This window comes from Sorex fumeus, unplaced genomic scaffold (genome assembly GCF_029834395.1).
Source record: "Sorex fumeus unplaced genomic scaffold, SorFum_2.1 ptg000063l, whole genome shotgun sequence".
Classification (NCBI taxonomy): Eukaryota; Metazoa; Chordata; class Mammalia; order Eulipotyphla; family Soricidae; genus Sorex; species Sorex fumeus.
The window spans coordinates 17,816,596-17,832,088 of NW_026606120.1; the positions used below are offsets into that span (position 1 = coordinate 17,816,596).

A 15,493-nucleotide genomic window follows, 5' to 3' on the forward strand; every position below is an offset into this window, starting at 1 on the left:
AACACCATTCTCAGCACCATTACACCTTCCCATCACCATTATTTTGAATTTTCCGTCATTCAAGCCTGCCCCACAGGCAGATGCTAGATAATTTATTTTGTGTTGCTTGTTATGTGTTTGTGCCTTCTGCTGCCTCTACTTATCCTAGAAGAAAATTATACTTATATATACTACGTAGGACACCTCACAATGACTCAAAACATTTACCTACTAAAGACCCTGACATGTGAAAAATCATGTCATGGGGACTGTCTTCAACACAATGAATTGGGGTTGGAGGGAAGGAGTGAATCCTCTGGACTCTCAAAATTCATATTTTAGCTATAAATATTCACCTTGTCAGTCCCCCCCCGAGATGTAACTCCACATTGAGAATCTCATTTAAATACTCTAAATCAAGGGTAGTGAGACTAGAAAAACATTTTATCCTAAAACAAAAAATCCGGTTCAGATAATGTCTGAGTCACTTACTACAGTGGCAGTACAGGCACAGAATTCTCATTCACATTCCTAAAGTGGAAAGAATCAATGAACGCAAAGTAAACTTATGACCTAAAATGGAAAATTTGAGGCTTTCCAATAATCTTCCTGAATGCTGTGACACCTGGTTCTGTGGGTTGGGGCTGGGGTGGCAGTGGATCCTGGTGCCCTGAGATTATCCGAGAGACCTACTGGTACCTTCTGCTCTCTGAACATGCTGAGTCACACCTGCCTGCTGACCTCTGGGTCATCTTTGTGGGACATTATTTCTTCTTGACGGGTAGCATGCTCTCGTCTCCTTGCAGGTTCCCAGAAATCTGCCAGCCTGCTGTCAAGTACTGCCCTGCCTTCAGTCCAACCTGGAAGAGTGTGCTGAGATGGTTCATTCATTCCAAACAAGTCTTTTTTTTTTCTTAGAGTTGTGATGCAAGGATTGAACTGAGGACCTTTGTGTGACCTCCCCAACACTGAACTAGTCTTTCTGGTCTCTGTGCAGCCATGCCATTGTTCTTCAGAATAGACTTTTTGCTTTCCACAATATGGGCAGGGATGCTAACTAGTCCCTTCAATTTCTTCTTCCTCTCATGTTATACCTCAACAAATAAGGGGAAAACAGGCCTCACCTTTAACAGTCTGCCTATCTTTTCATCTAAATACTTTCACTTATGTCACAAGTTCATCCTTCTGTGTAACACAGGGACTCACAATTTGGCCAATTTCGTCAAAACCTTTAGAATGAGGATTATGTTTCCTGAATTTTTCAGTAACATCCAGTACTACACTAGAATTACTTTCAATGTCCACTTTCTTACCAATATCCTCTTAAAGGCAACCCAGAACTATTAATGAAAATGCCTTAAAACTTTTCCAGTCTCCACCTTACTTGTAATTCCAAAGCCACCTATTCTATATTCAGGGGTGTTTTATAATGTTATCTCCCTCTCAGTTCAAGAATTATATATTCTAATAGAGTTTCCATGGCAAAACAACACATGGATGTATGAATTGAACAGAATAAATGAATTTTTTCATGTTTGTGGAGACTGGCAGTCCATGATCATGGTGTCAAGGGCTTGCTTTCTACTACAAATATTTCCTTGGCATGCAGACAGATGTCCTTCTCTGTTCATGTGGCAGATAGAGCAAGTGAGCTATGGTGTGTCTTACTTTTGTATGGACACCACCTGATCAAAACAGCCCAATTTTCATTAAGTCTTCCCTACACCTATGTTCAATAATGTCAATGTTGAGCTTCTACTGTAAACTTTTGGGAGAAATCCCATGCATAAAACATTGTGCTTTGAATCCTGCAGAATTTACAGGGCTGCTCTGACCTTCCCTCCATCCCCTTCATGAATATGAAGATGACAAAATCACTAGGAAACGTCCCACTGACCTGAAAAAAATGGAGAAACAATTGCTTTCTTTCAATGTTTGTGAGAGTTTTCGTTCTAAGTTTCAGTCCTTATATTACTGCTTATTTTACGTTATTTATGATGATATTTTATATTAACAACATGGGATTGAGGAAATTATTAAAATTTGCAATTAGTAAAAATACAAATAAAAAATTATGTATACAACTTTACACCTGATACACATGTATGCTTTGTATTCATACAAATAAAGATAGACATGTATCTTTATTTGGCTACCACCAACCTTGTAAGAGGTATGGGCGAGTCACTGGGTACTGAGTTCTCCAATGCTGGTCTGTGTGAGAGGAGAGCACTAGAAAAGCCTTCATCATCATCTCTTCCAAAAGTCTGAAGTTAGTCCCATTCATCCCCACATCTTAGACACATTAGTTTAAAACCCTTCATCATGAAGCTCCATCCTTTCAGCTAATGCCAAAAGCCAGAACATAATAATTCAAGTCCTTCAGCTTCAACCCTTGTCAGCAGTGTTCCACTCATAGATCTGGAACACCCAACTTGGCATGCAGGTCGAGGAATTACCACTTGTTTCTCTCTCTCTCTGATATCCAGAACTCAAATGTCTCAGAGTCTGATTGCTCTTGAGGCCTAAAATGGCCATGTCCCCTTGCCTGCCATGACTGACCACTATACGATTATTCTCCCTAAGCTCAGAAATATTCCTGTGGTAAAGTATAGAGGCAATAAACATTCATGCTTTTCTTATTAAAGTCCACTTTTTTGCTTAAGGGCCACACCAGCAACGCTCAGGTTCTATCCCGGCTTTATGCTCAGGTATCACTTCTGGCAGTGCTCAGAGGACCACATGCACTGCTGGGCATCCACCTGCAAAGCAAATGAGCTACCCACTATACTATCTCCCTGGCCCCCATTCTGTCCACTTTTTTAAAAAAGGAAGTAAGAACACACCAGTAGCATTTATTTCCCCGTCTTTATTATATTGAAGGTAATGAATTATATGCACTTTTTTACTCTTGTGTTTTAATGTAAAAACATTTCCTTAAATCACTACATACTATTTCATTCATTTTCTTCACCCTCATTGTTTTTATCAGATTCATTTTACTCTGTTGTGTGCACACACCAGTTTATTCAATTAGTTTATTCACGTAGCATCTAGATCTTACTCTTTAAGAATTTTTATGCTCTAATGGGTTCTCCAGCTTCGGGGAATACAGCTCTTTTCAATTTAGGGGGAAATGTGTATAAGGTGATCCTAGAAAACCTTACTGGACCTGATAATAGGGAAGTGTAAAAAAACATGATGGAACAGTGGAGATATTTCAAAGGAGTTTTGACACACTGGCCAAATCTGGGGACAATGAGCACTAAACCAAACAGTAAACAAACGACTTTGACGAACTGGGGGCACAGCAAGAAACTTGTAATTCTATAATGAAATTATACAAATGAATGAAATCTCCTTTTGGTCGGATAAAAACAACAACTGTTAGTTTCAGATTGTTCTGTTAACATTAACATCTTACATAACTGCATTTATCAACATTGGCATTAATTTGAGATGACACTATTGGTAACTTCAGATGAAATTTGTATTCGCAAGTTGTCCTTGACCAGATTTGAGATTTCAGATTGCAGTCAATCATATTGTTTAAATCTCTTTCAATCTGTGATAGATTCTTGGTGTACATCATTGTGATCTCAGTATTTGAAGAGAAACCATGCTGCTGGACCCCGTGTCAGGCTGTTTCATTTGGGTCGCCCCAGAAGGGGGTGGAGTGAGACCCCTCCCTGCCCCAAGGGACCCAATCCCAGCAGCCAAAAACCTTGAAAACTCAACTGCCACCAGGCTCACAGCCATTCTCCACATGCTCCAGTCAAGCCTCACCCACAAGTGAGCCCCCAGAAAACCCAGGTAGGCGGGACTCTGTGACTGAGAACTATGGGTTCAATGGGACCAGGAAAAAGGATCCTGCATCCATATCCCCCTGTCTGTGGAAAATCAGCAGTCACACCCATAAGCCACCTCTGGCTGGCGCCAGATAATCTCCTCATCAGTTACCACACAGTCACAAGTGCTTCTCTCTCAGAAGGGAGCATAACATGACACACACCATAACCATGCCGCCAGACCCATGCCAGGCTATTTCATTCGGGGCACCCCAGAGGGGGCAGGTGAGACTCCTCCCCACCCTGTCGGCTAAAAACTTCCAGAACTTACCCACTACCATGCTTACTGCCACTTTCCACATGCTCGGGCAGAGCCTCTCCCAGGGGTGAACCTATTCTTGGACTGTGCGACCACAGATGCATACTTGACACTTCATACCACACACCCTACCCATACTCCAAGAATACTGCATCACATTTGATGGCGTTCAAAGTAGGAGACAACCAATCTTAGAGGGAAATTTTTTACACACACACACACACACACACACACACACACACACATATGCACACAAGGGTCAACCTTTATTTTTATTTATTCTATTTATTTATTCATTCTATTTATTTATTTATTTATTTATTTTGGTATTTGGGTATCACAGAGGTCACTCCTGGCTCTGCACTTAAGAATTACCCCTGGCGATGCACAGAGGTCACTCCTGGCTCTGCACTTAAGAATTACCCCTGGCGGTGCTGAGGAGATCATATGGGATGCTAGGAATTGAACCCGGGTCAGCCTCGTGCAAGGCAAACGCCCTATCCGTTGTGGTATCGCTCCAACCCTAAGGATCAACCTTTAACAACATGTTAGTGATCTCTTTTAGAAGGACTTAATGGCTCCTCAGTGAAGAACAACAATCTTCACAGTCTTTCCTCTAAAGAAAATTTTTTTGTGCATTTTCAGCGGTTTTCCATAAGAAACAATACAAAATATATTATTTCAGTTCTGCTTTGGGGCAGGGGTTGGGGTTCGGGATGGAAACCTCCAAAACATGGTGGCGGAAAGTTGCAATGGTTGTAGGATTGGTTTGAATATTAAATGTAAATCAAATATTGTGAACTACTTTATAAAATAAAAAAATATTTAGAGAGAATAAAAGTAAAGGCCCTCCCGTTGATCGTCGATTTGCTCGAGCGGGCCCAGTAACGTCTCCACTGGAGACTTTGTTGTTACTGTGTCTGGCATATCGAATACTCTCGGTAGCTTGCCAGGCTGGTATTTGATAGAGGGCACCTGATTTGAGATTATGTGATGTCTTTTCATTACATTACATTTTCATTATTGAGATTGGGAGAAATATCACAGAAGTGACTTTCTAAGACCTAGAGATACAAGACACGAGCATATAATAGGCTTAGCTCCATAACTAATCTCAAAGAGGCACCAAACTGCTGAATAATCCCAGTTCTACAGTTCCTGGAGCACATATGCAAATGTGACACCTCCAAATCTCACAGTGCTAACAGCCCAGTAGGAGCACAGCAAAAATGGGAAGGTTGCTGAGAAGCCCACAAAGGTCAATGAGCAAAGACAATAAAACGGAAGATTCAACTGACATATCCCTGCTTAGTAAATCCTCAGAGTACGACTTAGCAATACCATTGTGGGATATACCAATTTTCATAAAATTTCTTTTATTGGGATATTTTTTGATACTTTGCCATTTTGTTGTAACAAGCAATATAAAGTCAATTATTTTGTGCCTCCTAAGGGGGCAGCCTTGGGATGAGTGGGAAAGTGAGAACATAGCTTGTGGGAAGGTCATACTTGTGGTGGGATTGGTGCTGGACCATTGAATGCCTGAAACAACTGTATTATGAAAAACTTTATGAATTACAGTGTTTAAATTAAGTTTGAAATGTTAAAAATACTTCAAATAAGTGACATACTTGAGAGAGTCCATTTCCAATTCAACCTGAAGCCAACTGTTCATAGAGAGCTTCACAGATTTCACATACTTGCTTCACAGACACTTCTTAGCACACTGTTAACCATGAATCTATGAAGAATAGATCAAGCAGCTTATAGAATCAAAAAGATATGAGAAAAAAACAAGAAATAAAGTAGGGATCAAAGTACACTAAGCGGGGACTGGAGCAATAGCACAGCGGGTAGGGCATTTGCCTTGCACTCGGCCAACCTGGGTTTGATTCCCAGCATCCCATATGGTCCCCTCTGCACCTCCAGGGGTAATTCCTGAGAGCAGAGCCAGGAGCAACCCCTGTGCATTGCTAGGTGTGACCTAAAAAGCAAAAAAAAAAAAAAAGTACACTAAGCCACTACATCTACTTTACTACCTATAATATAACTTTAGTCTGATCACTTGATCACTTGACTTCCCGTTGTCGATTTGCTCGAGCAGGCGCCAGTAATGTCTCCATTTGTCCCTGTCGCGTGCTAGTGTAGCCCAATGGCTTCTGTTCTTTCTAGGAACATGAAGAGCCTCAAACCGATCGTTCACGATCTTGATGAAGAAGTCTGACCATCTGGTAGGTGGGCGTCCACGCGGTATTTTGACATTCCGTGGAATCCAGTCGGTAACGGCTCTAGTACAGCGGTCATCTCTAAATCTCATTACGTGACCAGCCCATCTGATTTTTGACGCCTTGGCAAAGGAGACAGCGTCCCTGATTATTGATTGTCGATGGAGGTCGAAGCTCCGGATTCTTTCTCTCATTTGAGTGAAACGTGATACTCCAAACTTTCAACTCCTCTTTGGGAGACCTGAATAGAGGTCTCATCCTGTTTCTGTAGGGCCCAAGTCTCTGAGGCATATGTTAATGCAGGAAGAACAGTGGAGTCAAACAGATGTGCCTGGAGCCTGAGGTTCTTTGTCCTCTTAGCTATTTCTTCAACGCTCTAGAAGGCGTTCCAAGCTGCTCTCTTCCTCCTGTGCAGCTCGGGTGCCAGGTCATTTGTCATGTTGACTTCTCGACCTAGGTACACATAGCTGCTGCATTCGGAGATGGTCTTTCCGTTGAGAGCGAATGGAACTAATGACTAAATGACTAAATTATTTAGTCTGATAAATAGAAACGAATAGTTTTAAGCAAAATGAGGATATATATCTATATATATATATATATATGAGGAGATATATATATCCCAAAAGAATGATTGAGATAAAACATCAAAAAGTGAACAGAAATGATCAATATTCATAAAATTTATTCATGAAATATCAATAAAAATTTCAAATGCCCAGACAGTATCTGTCAAAAACAGGACAAAAATGAATATATAACATCAATGCATATACAAAAATAATAAAGTGTCAATGTCAATCACAGATCAGTACTGATGAAGAATAACTAAACAACAGAGGGTTTAACAGCAGACAAAAATAATGGATAAGTAAAAAGAATGAATAGGTGATTTCTAAAGAAAGTGTCAAAGGAAACAACCGAAATAAGGCACCAAAGGTAGTTAAAAATATATTGGGTGGTGACATGTGGTAACTTAACACTATTGTAAACATATGACTTTAACTGCTCTAATTTAAATTTATGTTTCTACATATATATGCATCAATATAAATACATGTAGTTTGTGTGATATTTGGGAACACATAAGGGCCCCACATTTACACAGTAGGGACCTCAGGAGCAAAGAAAAATAGCTATGAAAGTACTTGGTGAAAAAAGGATGGAAAGGTTTCCCTGAACAGGAGAAGGAAACAGACACTTCACCCTTAAGACACACACACACAAACTGAGGGTAAATGAGGGAAAAGATGTTTTATTCAAAGAAGCAAATCCCACAAATAGCTAACATTAAATTATATGGAACAATTTTAACACGCTAAAATTAGAACAAGGAAATCATTATACATAAAGGGGATAGTAATTGCATAAATATAAATATTTGGAATTTTTTTCTTTTTGGGTCACACCCTGCTATGCTCAGGGGTTACTCCTGGCTCTGCCACTCAGGAATTACTCCTGGTGGTGCTCAGGGGACCATATGGGATGCTGGGAATCGAACATGGGTCAGCCACGTGCAAGGCCAACGCCGGACCCGCTGTGCTATCGCTCCAGCCCCTATTGGGAAATTTTTATGTTTGCAATTGTATTTATTTATATGTTAATCATCAAAGCACTAATAGAGGAAAACTAAACATATTAATAGTTTAGAGCTTCAACAGTGATCAGAGAATCATAAAATACATTTAAAACACTGTAGCACTGTCCTCCCATTGTTCATTGATTTGATCAAGCAGGCCCAGTAACGTCTCCATCGTGAGACTTGTTACTGTGTTTGGCACATTGAATACGTCACAGGTAGCTTGCCAGGCTTTGCCGTGCAAGTGAGATACTCTCAATAACTTGCCAGGCTCTCTGAGAGGGGTGGAGGAATGGAACCTGGCTCAGTTGGGCCGCCTGCATGCAGGCAAACACACTACCGCTGTGCTATTGCTCCAGCCGATTTAAAACACTAAAGGACAAAAATACACATGTAAACTGATATAGTACACATACACACACATATATAATGCTATATAAATATATATATAGCATTCTATGCATCACAATCTTCTCAAGTGCATTTGAAATACTTCCCAAGACTGACCATACCTCAGACCACAAAAGATTCTTAGAAATTTCAAGAAGATCAAAATTACATCAAGTAACTCATCTTAACACAGTGGCAAAAAGTATACATAAGCAAGAAAATAAAAATTGGAAGTTCACATACACATGTAAATGAAACCATTCTTCAGAACAGATAATGGAACAAAAAGGTGGAGTAGAAGTTAGGAAAATGTATAGAGACTAATGAAAATGGAATCATAACACTGAGATGCTGTACAGTGAGAAAGTTTATATGGGGCAGGAAAGATAGTACAGTGGGTAAGGTGCTTGTTTGTTTTACTTGCAAAAACCTGGATTTGAATTCCTAGCACCACATATAGTCCTCTGATCTTTCAAGAGAAATTTCTGTGCACAGAGCTAGTAGTTAATCCTCAGCACTGCTGGACTAACTAATGCATGAAGTATCCATCATACATATGTTCATTGTATGATGATGAACTGTCACTGTCACTTTCCTCCCGTAGTTCGATTTGCACAAGCAGGTCCAGTAACGTCTCCATTTTGAGACTTGTTGCTACAAATATTTACCATTACAAACATTTTTGCCCCCCCACCCCAAAAATGTGTGTAAACTCAAAAAAGGGGCACAGATCTCAGACTACAGTGCTCAGGCCAGATAGTCTTTCCCACCCCTAGCAGGATCCTAGTCTCGTCGTTACTTTTGGATCATGACTGCATTTGTCTATGATCAAACTCTTAACTTATAGATAAGAATCGTGGCACTTTGGCCTGGTCCATTTTGATGCCAGGGTAGCTCACCGCTTGCCCTGGGTCCATTGAGTCCCTTGTCCGGACTCTGCTTTTGGGAGTTAGGAACTAAGGGCAACTGAGGCTTAAGTCGAGAAAGCAGATGCCCGGGAGTGAATAATATTCAAAGCCAATTAAATCCTAAATTACAAAGCATAATGTTAACAGTCTTCCTGTATCCATACAAAAAGGGCATTGCTTTAAAGTAAACTATTCATAAGGCATAAGGAGAGGAGAAAGGCAATATTTCACTCATACATATAAAATCATAGATTTCTGAGGAATCTAACCTTACAAGTTAACAGAGTCTGATTAGGGAGAAAACTGATTAACTGGTCGGGGAGGAGAGCATAGGGAAAAATTCACAGATAAACACAATGGAATGGAAATGCCTCAGGAGCACTGTGATGGGAGCACTGTGATTGGTGTAACCAAATAAACCGAAGCTCCTTGTAGAGAAAGGAAGAAAGGACAAGGCAATGTCATCCTACAGAAAGAAGTTCACATTGGAGTATGTCATACTGAGTGAAGTCAGACAGAAGGAAGGGACAGATACAGAGTGATGTCGCTCATATGTAGGCCTGAATGACACACAGCAAGGTAGCAACAAAAGGCCAAAGGCAACACAATGGGAGAACTGATCCTGACATTGAGTTGGTGGGATGGAGGGGGAGAGAGGCGATGATGTTAAAAATGTTAAAGGAGGTGTTAAAATTATGCGCATGCAAAAACTCGTTAACAGTATTGTAAAGAACTCTAATAAATTAAAATCACTTGATCACTTGACAGCCCGTTACTCATCAATTTGCTCGAGTGGGTGCTAGTAATGTCTCCATTTGTCCCTGACACGTACTAGTATAGGCCAATGGCGTCTGCTTGCTCCAGGAACATGAAGAGCCTCAAACTGATCATTTAGGGTCTTGATAAAGAAGTCTGACTATCTCATAGGTGGCAGCCATGCGATCTTTTAACATTCCGTGGAATCCAACTGGTAATGGCTCTAGTCTAGCGGTCATCTCCAAATCACATTATGTGTCCAGCCCATCTGATTTTCGACACCTTGGCAAACGAGACAGCGTCCCTGATTCTTGATCGTCGATGAAGGCTGGAACTCTGGATTCTTTCTCTCATTTGAGTGAAGCGTGATACTCCAAGCATAGCTGTTTTGATTCCTCTTTGGGAGACCTGAATAATGTTCTCATCCTGTTTTTTTAGGGCCCCTGTCTCTGAGGGATATTTTAATGCAGGAAGAACGGTGGAATCGAAGAGATGTGTCCAGAGCTGGAGGTTCTTCATCCTCTTAGCTATTTCTTCAACGCTCTTGAAGGTGTTCCTAGCCCCTCTCTTCCTCCTGTGCAACTCAGATGCCAGGTCATTCATCATGTTGACTTCTTGACCTAGGAACACATAACTGCTGTATTCGGAGATGTTCATTCCATGGAGAGTGAATGGAATGTCAGGAACGAGTCCATTTCTCATAAACATTGTCTTTGTGAGATTAAGCTGTAGTCCAACCTTTCCACACTCACGGTTGAAGTCAGCCAGCATTTGTGCCGCTTAGCTAATGTTTGGTGTTATTAGAACAATGTCATCAGCGAAGCAGAGGTGGTGTAGTTGCCGACTGTCTATCTTTACTCCCATTTCTTCCCGTTCCAGTTCCTCGCATGAAGTTCTCCAGGGTGGCACTGAAGAGTTTCGGTGAAATGGTATCACCCTGCAGAACCCCTCTCTTGATGTCGATGATCACTTCCTTGTAGAATGGTGAGATACTGGTAGTGAATCCATAATACAGTTCATGGAGGATCGAACGCCCTGTTTGGCTAGGGATTCGATGATCGTTTCAGTCTCAACCCCTACTACCTCCACTACCCAGGTATCGTCAAGCTCCAGGCCACTTTCCAGACCTCACATCATAAGACACTTAATACCCATCTTCCAAGATTACTGCACCATATTTGATGGGGTTCAAATATGGCTTGAACCATGGAAACACCTGCAAGGGTGATTAGAGGCTGCCCTAAAAGCCTCTATCCCTCTCGCAGACCCCCGCAAGCTACGCAGAGTATCCTGCCCGCATAGCAGAGCCTGGCAAGTTAACCATGGCGTATTTGTTATGCCAAAAACATAAATACAATGGTCCTCATTCCCCTGACCCTGAAAGACCCCCCAATACGGCAGCGTTAAATCAATTAAAATAGTATTTTTAAAAAAGAAAATACAAAAATAAAGGTCCACATTAGCAAGCAACAAAATTTTCAAATAAAAGGGAAAAGACAGACCAACCCAAACATTGGTTCTGGAAAGATAAACAAAATTAACAAGGGGGAAAAGAGACACTGTCTTTCCACTGTCCTCCCTTGTTTGTCGATTTGCTCGAGAGGGCCCAGTAACATCTCCATTTTGAGACTTGTTCGTACTGTGTTTGGCATATTGAATACATCACAGGGAGCTTGCCAGGCTTTGCTGTGCAGGCAAGATACTCTCAGGAGGTTGCTGGGCTCTCTGAGAGGGGTGGAGGAATCAAACCCAAATCAGCCGGGCTGGCTGCACGCAAGCCAAACACCCTACCATTGTGCTATCGTTCCATGGGGAAAAGAGAAATGACCTTAAATGACAAACTTTTTTCCCCCTTCTTTTTCATGTAGGAGTACTACTATTTACCCAGCCACTGATCAGCTGACTGAATTGGGCATGAACTCCACCTTACTTTTTCTTTTTTTTATTATTTACAATGTTATCCATTGAATCACTGTGAGAGCAGTCACAAAGCTTTTGGGTTTAAGTCTCGGTCACACGATGAAACACCCGTACCCTCACCAGTGCCCATTCTCCACCACCAAAAACCCCAGAATAACCCCATACCACACCCTCCCCTTACCTGTGGGGCAGATGATTTCCACATTCCTCTCTCTCTCTACTTTGATCACATTCAACATTTTGACACCAGACACACCATTATTATTTGGGATTTTACCCCAACACTTAGATCTGCTGAAATGACAAACTTTAAATGAAAAGAGGAGACATTTAAATCAGTAACAGAAATGCAAAGGAAAATCAGGCTACTGAGAACAACTCTACACCAACAGATATTGAAAAATAGATTATGGGTGAAAAAAGGATTTTGAAAGATCTATTACTTCTAAGTTTAATGAGTCAGTCATGAAAAATCTCCCAGCAAAGTAAAGCCCAATAAAGGGTAGTTTCGATGATGATTTTACCAAATATTTGGTGAGACATGAAACTTTACTCCTGCTGCTCAAACGCCCAGCTCTCAGTTCCACCAGTTTCTACCAAAAAAATCATCTTGGAGTGAAGATCTCAAAATTAGTCCAGCATCTACAAAATACATTGAAGAAAACATACAGAACTATTTTGGATAGGGACTTCAGAAGTGTTATTAGTGATTCCACTGGACAAAGAAATCAAGAGCAGAAATAAACAAATGGGACCACACCAAACTAAAAAGCTTTTGTATGGCAAAAAAAAAAAGAAAAAAAGGCTAAAATTAAAAGGTATCTTATTGAGAGGGAAAAACACATTTGCAACCTATACTTTTGATAAAGAAATTGATATCCAAAATATATAAGTCTAAAAAACCAATAACTCCATAAAAATAAAGATTGGTCTATAGTTACTGATGGCAACATGTATGTCCTTAGGGGTGAGGCTACATGGAACACAGGATGAAAACCATATCGCATGAATACTGTATTTACATGGAAACTACATGGAACTACATGGAACTACATGGAACACGGGATGAAAACCATATCGCATGAATACTACGCCTGTACTTCATTTGCAAACACACCCACACTGAACTTTACTTCCCCCAGTACACAGGCACCGTAAATTCCTAAAGAGGCTCAGAAGGAAAATGAAGGATGCTGACCCTTCACCCTCACCCTTTTCTGTGTCCTGAAGGGGAAGCAGTAAAAGCTTCCGTGCCTGGCTACTCCCAGGAGAGGATCAAACTGCAGTCTTCTCTGTGCCCATACAGCATCTTCCTCCTCGCTGAGGTTTTGCAAGACTCTTTCCAATTGCTCTTTGCTCGCCCTTTTGATAGCAGACATATCCTCCCCTGACAAAGTCCTGGTGGGGTAAAGGAACCAGAAGTAGCATTGTCCCAGTACCCGAACCGCCCAACACTATGGGTTCTTCTTGTTTGATGGGTTCAATATGCTCACCTCTAATCCAGTAGATTCCTTCCCCAAAAAAACAACACAAAATCCATGTCTCTACCCACTAGCCTTTCTAGTGTTTTCTTTGAAACTAAGGTGCTTGAACTGTCAGAGGTCTGGGATTGCAGCATCTCACTCATGTGCTTGTGTGAAGCAAGGACTGAAGCACCATTGCTCTCTGAAAAGCAAGTATCTGTGTCAAACAGTATCCTGGAAAAAGAGCAAACACTTTACAAACTAAAAAAATACACCAAAAGTGTAGTTCCATTGTCAATTTAATTTGCTCAACTGACTCTGACCTTTTTGGATCACACCCAGTGATGCTCAGGGGTTACTCCTGGCTCTGCATTCAGGAATCACTCCTGGCAGTGCTTGAGGGACCGTGTGGGATGCCAGGGATTGAACCTGAGACAGCAGCACTCGAGGCAACACCCTACCTGCTGTTCAATCACTCCGGTCCCCAGACCAAATATTTTTATGTTTGCTTAACTCTTACACCTCCTGCCAACTTAGGTACCAACTGCACCATAATTGGGCATTCAGGTAATGAAGATTTCATTACTCTTAGTCAACAAAACTGTTTCATTTACTGAAAAGTGCTGAAACACAGATCTTGGTTTCTAATTCTTTTAGGAAAAGAAAAGTGAAGCTCTGAGGAGATGTGTTAGCACTAGTACATTTTCCCCATGTACTGCTGTGACCTGAGACACTTCTTGCTCTAGGAATAAGGATTTCAAATTAGGAACAACTTTCGGCTGGCTTTTGCATCACTCCAAACTGGCTCACAAGGCAGCAGAGGTTTGTTTTGTTTTGGTTTTCAGGCACACTAGCTATGCTCAGTAATTGCTTCGCACTCAGGAATTACTCTGGCGGTACTCAGGGTACCATCAGGAATGACTATGATGGAACCCAGGTTGGCCACGTGCAAGGCAATCACCCTACCCCGCTGCACTATCGCTCTGGCCCCAAGCAGCAGTTAGATTTGTCCCAAGACGCCTTTACCTCCCTGGCGGTCAGCATCCGGATCCAGAAACGACCTGGCGCAGGTGTGCGGCAGTGCCCACAGCCTGGGGGAGACGCGCCACCGCAGAGAGCTGGACAGGGCCACACACCACTCTGTTGAGCCCGACACAGGCATGGGTGCGAATATCCCAAAGGTGTAATGATTCCCTTTTGGGGCATCATTACACCCATAGCCTGTAGGACGTTGGCGGCTGCAGACCCCGCGAGAGATGCAGGTGCGCGTGCGTGTCCGTTACCTCTAACTGCTTAGAACTGACCCAGGACAGCCCCGACGCGCGCGCACCTACTGGCCACGGTGGGTGGTAACGTCCGCCAGTCACGCGCAAGCGTCTCCATAATTATTGGTGGCTTTTCAGGACACAGCAAGGAAGCAAACATAAAGCCTTGATTGATGCCCGAGGACAAAGTTCAATCTCAAAATCCATCTCATGAGGAATCCTTGGCTGAAAATCAAGTCTAGGTTCTTCGTGACCGAAGTGGAAGTCCCAAGAAATGTCTGGACTTTCCTGTGTTTCCTGTGTCCAACATCGTTTGGGGAAGGATGTTCCTGATGTTGATAGAATTCTTATGACTTGGATATCCCTACTGAACCAATGTAGAGTGCACAGAGCAGCTGCTGGGAACCGTCCAGAGATCGGTGTCTGCAAAGGCAGCCTCGGTGCTGCAGAGAATGGAATGATCTGACGGCTATGGACGTAGCAGGACATTCCCTCCATAGCGACCAAACAGTGCAATGAATGTTGGATTTAAATGCATAATCCCAAAACCTTTCAGACTGAGAGTTTGGGAAGATCTTATAAATTGTTCCAAAATTAGACTGAAAACTCTCTTTCTTATAAACACTGGAGAAAAGAGTGTAGAGGAAATCTGAACTCAGGGTTTCCCAACCATGGAAAAAATTATGTAGAAGGTAACTTTGTTGAGGATCTGAATATTGAAGTCAGTTGCACATCCATTCTTCTCCACTTCCTAATTCAGACCTCCCTATTCCATCGGCCACTGAATTGCCAGGCAGTGTAAGGATTCAGTTAGGAATGGCAGAAGTTTGTGCTGTGGGGATGGAGTCTCCTAAAGGAGAGAGAAGCCGTTTAAACAATATAAAGAAATCACTGCACATGC

General features: G+C 41.9%; 1 protein-coding gene across 1 annotated transcript in view; it reads left to right on the plus strand.

Moving 5' to 3' along the window:
* LOC130034933 (NUT family member 2G-like) overlaps nucleotides 1-15,493 on the plus strand; it is a 92,004-nt gene that overhangs the window by 75,511 nt on the left and 1,000 nt on the right. The window lies entirely within an intron of this gene.